We start from the raw sequence: 11,824 nt of genomic DNA, 5'->3' as shown, positions 1-11,824 counted from the left end.
CTTGTGCGTAGCAGAAATAAGATTCCAGCTCTGGCAGGCTGTTCAAACTATCAGGGTCTGAACCAGTCTCCTCTCTTTCTTTTTTTAAAAAAAATTATTATTATTATTACTATTTTGGCTGCACCACGCAGCATGTGGGATCTTAGTTGCCTACCAGGGATCGAGCCCATGCCCCCTGCAGTGGAAGCATGGAGTCTTAACCACTGGACCTCCACAGAAGTCCCAGTCTCCTCTTTTTCTGTTCTTGCTTCCCAGTTAAGGATCCAGTGTCCAGCCAGAGTGTGACCAAAAGGAAAAACTCGGATGAGGCAGGGCAGGCTGATCTCTAGGGCTTGCTCCCAGGGACACAACTAGTTTTCCTGTTAGGGTTTTTTTTTTTTTAAATATTTAAGAATTTATTTATTTATTTGGCTGTGCTGGGTCTTAGTTGCGGCATGCGGGATCTTTAGTTGCAGCATGTGAACCCTTAGTTGCAGCATGAAGGCTCTAGTTCCCTGACCAGGGATCAAACCTGGGCCCCCTGCATTGGGAGCTCAGAGTCTTAGCCACTGGACAGCCAGGGAGGTCCCAGGGTTGTTTTTTTTAGTTTCTGCAGAACTGAAAGGCCTCTGGTCACTCTTATTGATTAGTCCATTTCTCTGATATATTTCTAACTCAATTATTAGTGAGCAAAAGGAGGTGGTGGTGAGGTCCACTCCTGGGTTGACTTCAAGCAGCAGGGGTTGGGGTACTCCTACTTCAGTGCTGGCTGACATCACAAATGAGCATGGAAAAGAAAACTGTGTTAAGATTATCAAGCAGTTCCAACCTGGTCTCAGCAAAATGGCTCCCACAAAGAAGGGTGGAGAGGATAAGAAGGGCTGTTCTGCCATTAACAAGGTGGTGACCAGAGAACACACCATCAATGTTCACAGGTACATCATGGGGTGGGCTTCAAGAAGAGTGCCCCTCAGACACTCCAAGAGATTAGGAAATTGCCTCGAAAGAGGTGGGAAATCCAGGTGTGCACATTGACACCAGGCTCAGCAAAGCTGTCTGGACCAAAGGAATAAGAAATGTTCCATACGGGATCTGTGTCTGGTTGTCCAGAAAATGTAATGAGGATGAAGATTCACCAAACAAGCTCTATATGGTGGTTACCTGTGTACCTGTCACCACTTTCAAAAACCTACAGACAACATGGATGAGAACCAATTGCTGATTGTCAAAATCATAAAACTGGGAAAAAAGAGAGAGAGATCACCAAGTACCCAGAGGACAATATAACCCTGTTTGTTATCTTTAGCTGGACTATCTCTCCAATATTTCTTTAGATCATGAACCAGGGCTGTTTCCCTGGTTACAAAGGCCAACTCAGTAGGACAAAGGGCACAATGGTTGTGTTATTCCAGGAATTTGTAATGGCAAATGCCAAGCTTTCATGTGAATATGTGTATGTGTCCTGAGCATTCGGAAGAGACTGTTTGTAAACTTGTAGATTACTACAGCTCTCAACCACTTTGTAAACTGCTGCCTTATTTTTTCCCCTTAATAAATCATGAACATCTATTCATGTTATTAAATGTTCTTCTACAAATCTTCCACAAATGTGATCTTCTCAAAATGACTAAATAAATTAAGAGGTGCACGTCAAAGGAATACTCTGTGTATTTGAAAGAATGAGGTAGTTCTCCATGTGCTAATATTGAACAATCATATTCAAGAATTAAGTATAAAAAGCCAAGGGCAGAGCAGTGTGGATAGTAAGCTACCATAAAAGAAAAAATGTATATGCATATATATTATTATATGTAATGTATATATGGAAGACTGTCTCTGGAAGGATTGAAAGGGAAACTGATATCAGTTGCCTTCAAGAAGGAAACTCAGTGGCTAGAAGACATGGGTGGAAAAAGGTTAATTTTTTTTTTTACTGTATAGCCTTTTATATCTTTTTAAAAAATTTTGTAAGACACTCATGAATTATTTAAAGGACTCATTTTTTAAAATTACAACGTTATAGTTAGTGCCTGCCTAGTACATACATTAGGTTATTTCCAATTATCACTATTATATATAACACTTCATGCCACACACCTTAGTAGCTAAATCTTTGCCTATATTCTAATTTCCTTCCAATAAATTACTGTAAGTGAACTTGCTGAATCCAAAGGTGGGAACAGTTTTAGGCTTTTGGATATATTTTGCTAAACTCTCCAGAAATGAATGAACTTACATATTTTATTTCGCTACACCCTCACACTAACAAGAAAAAGGTTCTATTTCTTTTTACCTTGATAGGATAAAATATAATATAGATGTGTATATTTATTTATTCCATTATATTTTATACTATATATACACACACACATGTATGTATAATTATATGGTTTGTTTTGCTTCGTAAGGAGCGCATGGATGGTAAGATTTAAGTGCTTTCATATATGAGTACATCTTCATAGTTTTTATCAATTATAGATTCTAGAGTCAGAATAATTTCCTCTCACAACTGTGAAGACAGGGCTCCATTACCTTGCTGGTCTTAAGTCTGACACTGTCTGACTTGGACCCTTTGTACGTTACCAGATTTCTTTCTTCCCCTCTGGAAGCTTTTAGAGTTTGGGCTTCATATTAATTGGCTTTCAGTAGATTAGGCTGCATGACAACCTCAAAATCTTAGTAGCTGACAACACCAAATATTTACTTCCTGCTCCTGTTACTGGTCCGTGGCTGCAGTGTGGCTGCCGCAGCTCTTCTCCAGGTGGTGGATTGAGAATGGGCTCGTGTGTCTTCTCGTTCAGGGATCCAGGCTAAAGGAGTGGCTCCCATAGGGGCTATGCCCTTCTCATGGCTGAGAGCCCAGGAACAAAACGCCTGGGGGAAACTTGCAGTGCCTCTAGAATCTTCTGCTCAGAAATGGTACAGGTCACGTGTGCTCACCATGTGATGCTTAAGGCAGATCTCTGAGCCAAGCAAATCACAGGAAAGGGGGTGGTGAATAAGCCTTCTCCTTGGAATTCTCAACTTTCTTCTAGGAGGTGTCCAGACATAAGTTCAGCTCCTTAAGTTTTGCAAAACTTTGACTCATCTAAAGCAATTTGTGGGTAATAGTCTTTACTAAGCATTGGAAGAAAATGAGAAGGCAGAGGTGGGGTATTTATAGTAGTGGCACAAAAAAGAAGTTCAAATTTGAATCTGGACATTCACGGGCATAAAAGTCCTTTGACTCCCCTCCCGCAAAGGTCTTTTTTCTCCCACCTCACCCCATGCAGCAACCGTACATCTTGCTCTCCCCTCTGTCCTCCTATCTCTCCTCCTCACCCCCGCCCTCTCTTCGGTTCTTGGAATTTGGGGATTGATATTCTGGAACTTGAGCAGGAAGCAGGTGACCTGACAGAGGAAGATTAAATGTGTCTGTCTCAGTTATCTTTTGCTGCCTAACAAACCACCCCAAAACTTAGCGGCTGAAAACAGCCCTTTTATTATCTCTCCCAATTCTGTGGGTAAGCTGGAGCCCAGCAGGATGGTGATTTCCGCTAGTCTCAAGTGGGGTTCTGATGCTGCTGCAGTCAGATAGCTGTGGGGCTGGAACCTCCAAATGGCTCCACTCACATGTCTGGCTGGGAGGCTGGGCCCAGGTGGGCCTCTCTCTCCTGGTGATCTCTCCACAGAACGCCTCCAGCAGGGCAGCAGGCCTTCTACACGTTTCTCAGGCCTCCAAAATATGCAAGAGCAGAAGCTACCAGGCCTGCCTAAAGCCTAGGCCCAGAACAGGTAGGCTGTCACTTCTGCCACTTTCTGCTGGTTAAAGTGAGTCCCAGGGCCAGCCCAGGTTCAGGGTGGCAGGGAAAGCACCGAAGCATGGCTGGGGGCCACCTGTGGAGAAGAACACCACAACGCCTGAACACAGCAGCTAATAGGATTCATGCCCTTGTTAAGTGCACTTATAAAGTAGTAATAAAAGTTAATAGCATCTGGCATTATTAAATATTAAAGTATTGATATTAAGCTGAATATTATTACTTTGTTTTTGTTTGTTGACTGAAGATTTTGATCCCTTTTATCCCTCATTTCCACCATCCTTCCCTTGCAAATAGATACAACACGATTTAGTTCCTCTGCTGGATACCTTCATACCTTTAATTGATTTTTTTAATCAATCAATTACACTCGGTTCATAAGGTGAGAGATGTTTATTGCAACATCATCTCGCCTCTCTTTACCTAACTTCTGTCTGCTGTAATTTGTAACGTTGAGGTTGATAACATTTACCATGTTCTACAATCAGACTTGTTTTCCATGCCTCTCTGTAGACTGATTCTAAAAGTTCAAAAACAGTAGGCAGTCAGGGCAGGTCTTGGGGACCACTGCCAGAACTCGTACTTGGACTTTGAATGGGATGAGGAATCCTTCAAGTCCTCTTCTGCTGTGTCCTCAGCCCTGACTCTGCTGGCCACCTGCAGTCAATGTTTTCTAAATGAAAGAAAGGAGGGGAAGGAAAGATGGGGGGGGAAGGGGGGATCTGTGGCAATTTTAATCCACCACACCTGCTGCGGAGAGGGTGGGAGTTCAAGGTGGGGCGATCTGACCAGGAGTACCATGGAGGACCATACCATACTGCTCACTGTACATCTGAATAGAATGGTATGACTACATTTCCTTTTTCCCTAAGTGTTACATGCAAAAAAAAAAAAAAAAAAAAAAAAGAGTTTTACTTTCATTTGATTAATAGCTAAGTATGCATAGGATTCTGTATTAGAAATACCTTCCCCCATAACTTTATAGGCATTGTTTCATAGTATTCTAGCATCCAACCATGCTGACAAATTGATCAATTTGATTTTCACTTCTCTACAGATTACCTGTTTTTGCTTTTGTTTGTGAGTCTGTTTTCTCCAAGTTTTTAGTGCTCCTCTCTTTACCTTTAGTCTTCAGAATTTTTACAATGCTGAATCTAGGTGCAGACTTGTATCCTCCCCTCCTCCCCTCCTCCCCTCCCTCCCTCCCTCCCTCCCTCCCTTCCTTCCTTGTTCTTTCATGTCTTTCCATATGTGGGCAAAGCGTGTTGATTGACAGGTTTCCTTGAAGGCGAGCAGCTGAGGAACAGGCTGGAGTTCCTAAATGCCGACATGCGGGGCTTTGTTCCATTGCATTAGAGGGACCCCCTGTGCTTTGTGTCAGGGTTGGGTGGGAGTGATAAACGCTTGTTGCCAGGTGTTTCTGCGAGGCTTCAGGGAGGCAGGTGGGCGGGGCTGGCTGCCCCATGTGCAGACGGGAATGAATACCAGTCTCTCCGGTTCCCCATCTTACTGCCTCTTTGTACTTGGCATTTCCAAGCCACTCTGCCTAGGTTCTTCAAGGCATATCCGCTTTCTCCAGAGCTGTATCCCTTCGTCCATACTCCACACTGTAACTCTTTCCACATTTCATCATTTAGCCTCTCCTTATACGTTAGCCATCTTCTGTAGACCTGTTGAAATCTCTCATCTGCTGTGGCTTCCCCTCCAGTTCTCTTTGTTATTTCAGGTTTCTTTGAAGCTACTCAAGCAGAAAGCCTGAAGTCTATCAGTTTCTCTGCTTCGAAAGCACAATGTCATATAAAAGATAAAAGGGGGGAAATATCCACTATTCAAGAAACCTTTTTCTTCCTCTCCCTGTGTTCCTTTCTTGGTCCCTCAAATAGCATCTATGATCTTTTGAGAGAGTGGAGGATGAGCCTGCACCTTTTCTTCCACCTTAGCTCACCCACTCTTTCTAAAGAGGAGTAATCGTCTGATGGGTGAGGTCAAGAAAAGGGTCTTGCGGCTGGACCCCTTCTCGTCTTTCTAGGGTCAGCCTGTCCTCAGCAGACCTGAATTCTCTCTCTTTAGGCTATTCTGTCAATGAGTCCAATGTTAGCGGAGAGCAGTGAAACAGCCCTGGGGTTTGTCTCCTGAGGTGTTTTCTCCATCTAGAAAAGAAAGTGATATCGTTACCCATTTCTGATGGCATTACCCTTCAATTTTATTAAACTGTATTAAAATATTATTAAATATTTTTTATCCATTCAGAACTTAAGTGCAGAGTGCTTACAAGGAGTGTATTAGAATGATGGATGGATTTCTTGGTTTGGGGTGGGCTTGAGCCAAAAGAAGTGTGATAACTTACAAAAACAGAACACAAGAGTTATGCAGAGTTATCTCCAAGTGGCTCTGGGTATATTTTATTATCCACAGAATGGAAATAAATATTTTCTGAATTCAGAAAAAGCAAAATGTCAAAACACAGTGTAACAAGGTAACTTGATGTGAGATTGAACCTCAGAACGTTTGGAACTCTTAGGGGAGAGAGACTGGAAAAGAATAGACGGAACTTGGTTTAGGCTAACAAGGGCTTTTGGTGCCTCAGTGTAATTTATGACTAAATAACTCAGACATTGAGAAATATGCTGACATCACATTTATTTGCCATTGGCTTTTGCTCTCTGTTTGGGGGAGAAGAAGATTTCCCATAGAGGAAATTGATATTCCACTATTGACCATCTTTACATCAGATGAAGAAAGGCCCAAAGTGCTTTCATTATAGGGTGGAGCCGTAGAAGGGGTAAAGCAGGCCAGCAATAAAGCAAAGCAAAGTGGGCCTGGTATGGGCACTGCAGACTTATCTGCTAGGCTGCTGCCTCAGAGCAATTTCCTTGCTTTGTCCCCAGATTGTAATGTTTCATTAAAGATTGTAGCCTGGTATTGATGTACAGTGAAAAATTAGAGAACTTTCATATAGATGTGATGGAGCAGCTAAGGAAAGAACAGTCAAGGGATAATAGCCAAAGTGACTGTACTGGAGTAAAAACCTAACATCTGTAAAGAGAGACTCCAAAATCCAGTGGTTCAAACTACATTTAAGTTGACCTCTCTGTCACATAACAGTCCAAGGTGGCAGTTCCAGATTAGCGGACATCTCTGCTCCACACAGACACTCAGGGACCCATGTTGATGGGGGCTCTGCCATCCTTTACATGTAGCTTTCAAGGTCAGTCCAGTCATCACCAATTAAGCCAAAAGGAATGGTGAGGAGGGAAAGTCCAGTGCCAGGAATTTCCTCCTAAGTAAGGGAGATGGAACTTCCCCACATCACCCTTACTCTTGTTCTATTGGTTGGAGCTTTGTCAGCACACCTAGGAGCAAGGGAGGCTGGGCAGTGTGCTCTCTGGGCAGGGATGTCCAGGCTACATCTCTTTTCTGTGGAAAAGAGGGTACTTAGATCTTGATGGGCAACCAGCTTGCTCTGCTACTGTGGTCACAGCAGAGACCAGATGATGCCTGTGGAGTAATGAGCTCAGCAAGGGGGCTGTGATGCCAAAGGGGCAGGGTGGTTGCTTGAAGATTGGACTAGAGCAGAAGACGACAAGAGAAACCTATTCAGGGACTTGCCTGAGGCAGTAAGAGCTGGGAAACACTTTAAAGGGGGTTAATTTCATGCCACGAAGTTGGTAGGGATTCCTCATCCTCATTGGAATGACAAATGATTTTTTTTTCCTTTGCTTTTATTGAGAGGCAATGTGAGAGAGTGGAAGGAACAAGGGGCTTGGGATCAGAGGCTGGGCTTAAACCTTAGTTCTACCTGCCACTTAACAACTTCGAGGTTCGAAGTTGCTCGTTTTCAGTTTCCTCATCTGCCAACTGTTAAGACCCTTCCTCCTTAGCTTGCAAGATTGTTGGGAGAGTCAAGTGAAACAGGATTTTAAAGTCCTTTGTAAACAATAAAATATCATGCAAACATAAAAGGGCTTATAATAGTAATAAACTTAGTTGGTTTATCCTGCTATGAAATGACACAATGCAAGAATCTAAGCATCAAAAACCTCAAAACCCATAGACCTTTGGCAAACTCTACTCCGCAAGTGAGTGTCCTGGGTTGAATTTAGTAGTTAGTAGTTTTCATGCTGCCTCAGACCCATTTTGGAATGAGGCAAGGTTTATATAAAAATATTAACCAAGGATCATAAATCTGAAGGAACTGAGAGATAAGCCTTTTTGCTTCCCATTTTTTGCCATTTGGATATGTGACCAGAAGGTACCCAATATCTAGCAGCATTGTCTTGAGCCTACCAGTTTTCCTTTCGCAGGTCTTGGGTAAGGAAGGAACTTTAGAAGTGATAACTTCACCGTTCATCTTCAGCTTCTAGTGGTCATCTCTAAGAAACAGAACCTCTCTGTATATTCAATTTAAAAAAAGGCAAAAGAAAGAAGACTCCCAAATAAACCCCAAACCAAAATGCCAACCATAAAGAGTGAAAGAAAGAGATCAAACATTTTTCTTGAGGGGAGTTTTTCTTCAAGGGAATCTAACATCTTGAACCTATCCCCTCAGGGACTCAAATCCTTATCAGAGGCAGCCATCAGTAAACTGTGAGAAAGGCCATTTGCCTCTGTCTCTAGACCTTTTGCACACAGTCAGGTTCGCACTCATAAGGCAGGGACCCATGGCATTTTGCTTTCCCATTTACCCTAATGAAATCCTGTTCCCTGGAAAGGAGCCGAAGCAGTCATTCTTCTTGGGATGTCACTGATTAGTAAAGCATATATTTTACTTCTTTTTTAATGTTTAACGAGGCAAAACTTTAAGCCGAAGGAACAGATCTCTACTTGTGAAATTTCAGGCATCCGTCAGCTGAGTGCATATGTGTCCATTTCCCAAAAGTCTCAAAAACACTTGTTATAAATTTGTATCTTTACCAGTTTGTTAAATGATATGCTATGTTTTTTGAAAATATTTATTTATTTTGGCTGTGCCGGGTCTTAGTTGCGGCACTCAGGATCTTCATAGTTGCGGCCCTCAGGATCTTCACTGCGGCATGCAGACTTCTTAGTTGTGGCATGCATGCAGGATCTAGTTCCCCGTCCAGGGATCGAACCCAGACCCCCTGCATTGGGAGTGTGGAGTCTTACCCGCTGGACCACCAGGGAAGTCCCGATATCTTATGTTTTTAATGTGTATTTCCTTTAATTATGAGCTTTTCATATATGTTATTGCCTCTTGTGTGTCTTCCTTTGAATGTTGCTCATTCCTGTCCTTTGGTAGCTGGGTGGGAAGAGTACAGGGCAGGGAGCCAAAACACCAGGGAGTCAGCCCCAAACCACACACCTCAGACCTCGGTTTCTTCAGCTGTAAAATGTGGAAGACTGTCCAGGTGACCATGATGTTCTTGAAGAGCTCTAAAATGCACAACTTACCACACAATGACCAGTTTCTATAATTTTTGCTTAACAATAATCAATCTCATAGACAAACGTAAAACCAGAGCCAAAATCTTCTATTGCCTTTCCAGGTTTAATAAACAAATAGGGATGATTCACCTGGAGTCTGTATTTGCATCAACCAAGCCACTTTGCATCAGCCACTCAGGCCTACACCTCTTGTGGCTAATTTCAAGGTGAGTTTTTACCTGAGGCCTTTATTTGTTTGAGTTATGTTTATAGAAATTAGCTTAATAATTGCCTTTCTTAGGACTTCCCTGGTGGCGCAGTGGTTAGGAATCCGCCTGCCAATACAGGGGACACGGGTTCGATCCCTGGTCTGGGAAGATCCCACATGCCGCGGAGCAACTAAGCCCGTGCGCCACAACTACTGAGCCTGCGCTCTAGAGCACACAAGCCACAGCTACTGAGCCTGCATGCCACAACTACTGAAGCCCGTGTGCCTAGAGCCCATGCTCTGCAACAAGAGAAGCCACCGCAGTGAGCCCATGCAACGCAACAAAGAGGAGCCCCCGCTTGCTCCATAACTAGAGAAAGCCCGTGCTCAGCAAAGACCCAAAGCAGCCAAAAATTAAATAAATTTATTTTTTAATTGCTTTTCTTAGACATTATCTACTACATTTTCCTTAACCGTGAGAATAAGGCTACACTAGATTGTATCTGCGTTGTTTAAATACTATATACAACCTTAACAGGCACAATGTGGTTCAGATGATGAATTGTTAAAATAAAACAAGTACCTGCCACTCACCTGATTCAACCCAGACACATTAATAGAAATAAGTGGTAGCTAATATACCACAATTCTGGTTAAAAACATAATTACCTAAAATCCTACTTTCTTTTCTTTTCCATTGTGGTTTATTACAGGATATTGAATATAGTTCCCTGTGCTATATACAGTAGGACCTTGTTGTTTATCCATCCTATATATAATAGTTTGCATCTGCTAGTCAGTCCCAAACTCCCAATCCATCTCTCCCCTGCCTACCTCCTCCTTGGCAACCACAAGTCTGTTCTCTATGTTTCTGTTTCGTAGATATGTTCATTTGTGTCATATTTTAGATTCCACATATAAGCAATATCATATTTGTCTTTCTCTTCCTGACTTACTTTGCTCAGTATGATAATCTCTAGGTCCATTCCTGTAGCTGCAAATGACATTATTTCATTCTTTTTTACAGTTGAGTAATATTCCATTTTTTATATATATATATATATATATATATGCCACACATCTTCTTTATTCATTCATCTGTCAATGGACATTTAGGTTGTTTCCATGTGGCTATTGTAAATAGTGCTGCAATGAACATAAGTGTGCATGTACCTTTCCGAATTATAGTTTTGTCCAGATATATGCCCAAGCGTAGGATTGCTGGATCATAAGGCAACTGTAGTTTTTTGAGGAACCTCCATGCTGTTTTCCATAGTGGCTGCACCAATTTACGTTCCCACCAACAGTGTAGGAGGGTTCCCTCTAAAATCCTACTTTGGAGACAGGCAAATAGAAGTTACTGCACCTACATTGAGATTTTCCTAGTGTAGATTCTATCTGGTAAAGAAGTAGAGATGAAATTCTAGATGCAAAGGTCCAAAAACTCTAGTAGACTTTTTCCAATAAACCCACACATACATAGGCACATACTATTCTCGACAGATTTTTTGCTTCCTGATTTTTGTTGTTTCTTTTGAAAGATTGCTGGAAAAATATATTACACTTGCCTGTTTTCCACAGCCTAGTCCAGAATATAACAACCAGAGTTAGGAATGACATTAAAAATAAGGAAGTTAAATGATAATTAAAGCTCTCCAGAGCTGTGCTGTCCAGAAAGTAGCCATAATGTGAGCCCTTGAGATGTGGCTGGTTCTAACTGAAAGGTACATAAGTGTAAGATATGCTCTGGATTTCAAATACGGTATGAAAAAAGAGAATGTAAAATATCTCATGATTAATTTTTTATCAATTGCATGTTAAAATAATATTTTGGATATATTGGGTTAAAAAAAGTTATAGCATGTACTCCTAATATACATATATACCAACTTTTAATAATACACATATAAACACCAAGCTAAATCATGTGCATTAGAAAATATTTATTTTAGTTATTATTGGTACAAAAATTTTGCTCTTATGAAAAATATCATTATTAGTGATAACAATATAATTAATAAGAGCAATATAATTGAATATGCCACAATTTTTTTTCTTTTCTTCAGTACGCGGGCCTCTCACTGTTGTGGCCTCTCCCGTTGCGGAGCACAGGCTCCAGACGCACAGGCTCAGTGGCCATGGGTCACGGGCCTAGGCGCTCCGCAGCATGTGGAATCGTCCCGGACCGGGGCACGAACCCGTGTCCCCTGCATCGGCAGGCAGACTCTCAACCACTGTGCCACCAGGGAAGCCCGTAATTTTTTTTTTTAATTTATTTTATTATTTATTTTTGGCTGCGTTGGGTCTTTGTTGCTGTGAGCAGGGGGCTACTCTTCGTTGTGGTGCGTGGGCTTCTCGTTGCAGTGGTTTCACTTGTTGCAGAGCACTGGCTCTAGGAGCACGGGCTTCAGTAGTTGTGGCACATGGGCTCATTAGTTGTGGCTCGTGGGCT

The 11,824-nt window shown here is 42.1% G+C and overlaps 1 pseudogene across 1 annotated transcript; it reads left to right on the top strand.

Annotated features, from left to right (window-relative positions):
• Nucleotides 1-822: 822 nt before the first annotated feature.
• LOC309969604 (large ribosomal subunit protein eL31-like) lies at nucleotides 823-1,201 on the top strand (annotated as a pseudogene). Its single transcript has one exon. The product of its transcript is annotated as a large ribosomal subunit protein eL31-like (transcript).
• The last annotated feature ends 10,623 nt before the right edge of the window (nucleotides 1,202-11,824 follow it).

This window comes from Leucopleurus acutus, assembly GCF_964270905.1.
Source record: "Leucopleurus acutus genome assembly, chromosome: 12".
Taxonomy (NCBI): domain Eukaryota; kingdom Metazoa; phylum Chordata; class Mammalia; order Artiodactyla; family Delphinidae; genus Leucopleurus; species Leucopleurus acutus.
The sequence above is the reverse complement of the archived record's forward strand: the minus strand, read 5'-3'. Positions and strand labels throughout refer to the sequence as shown.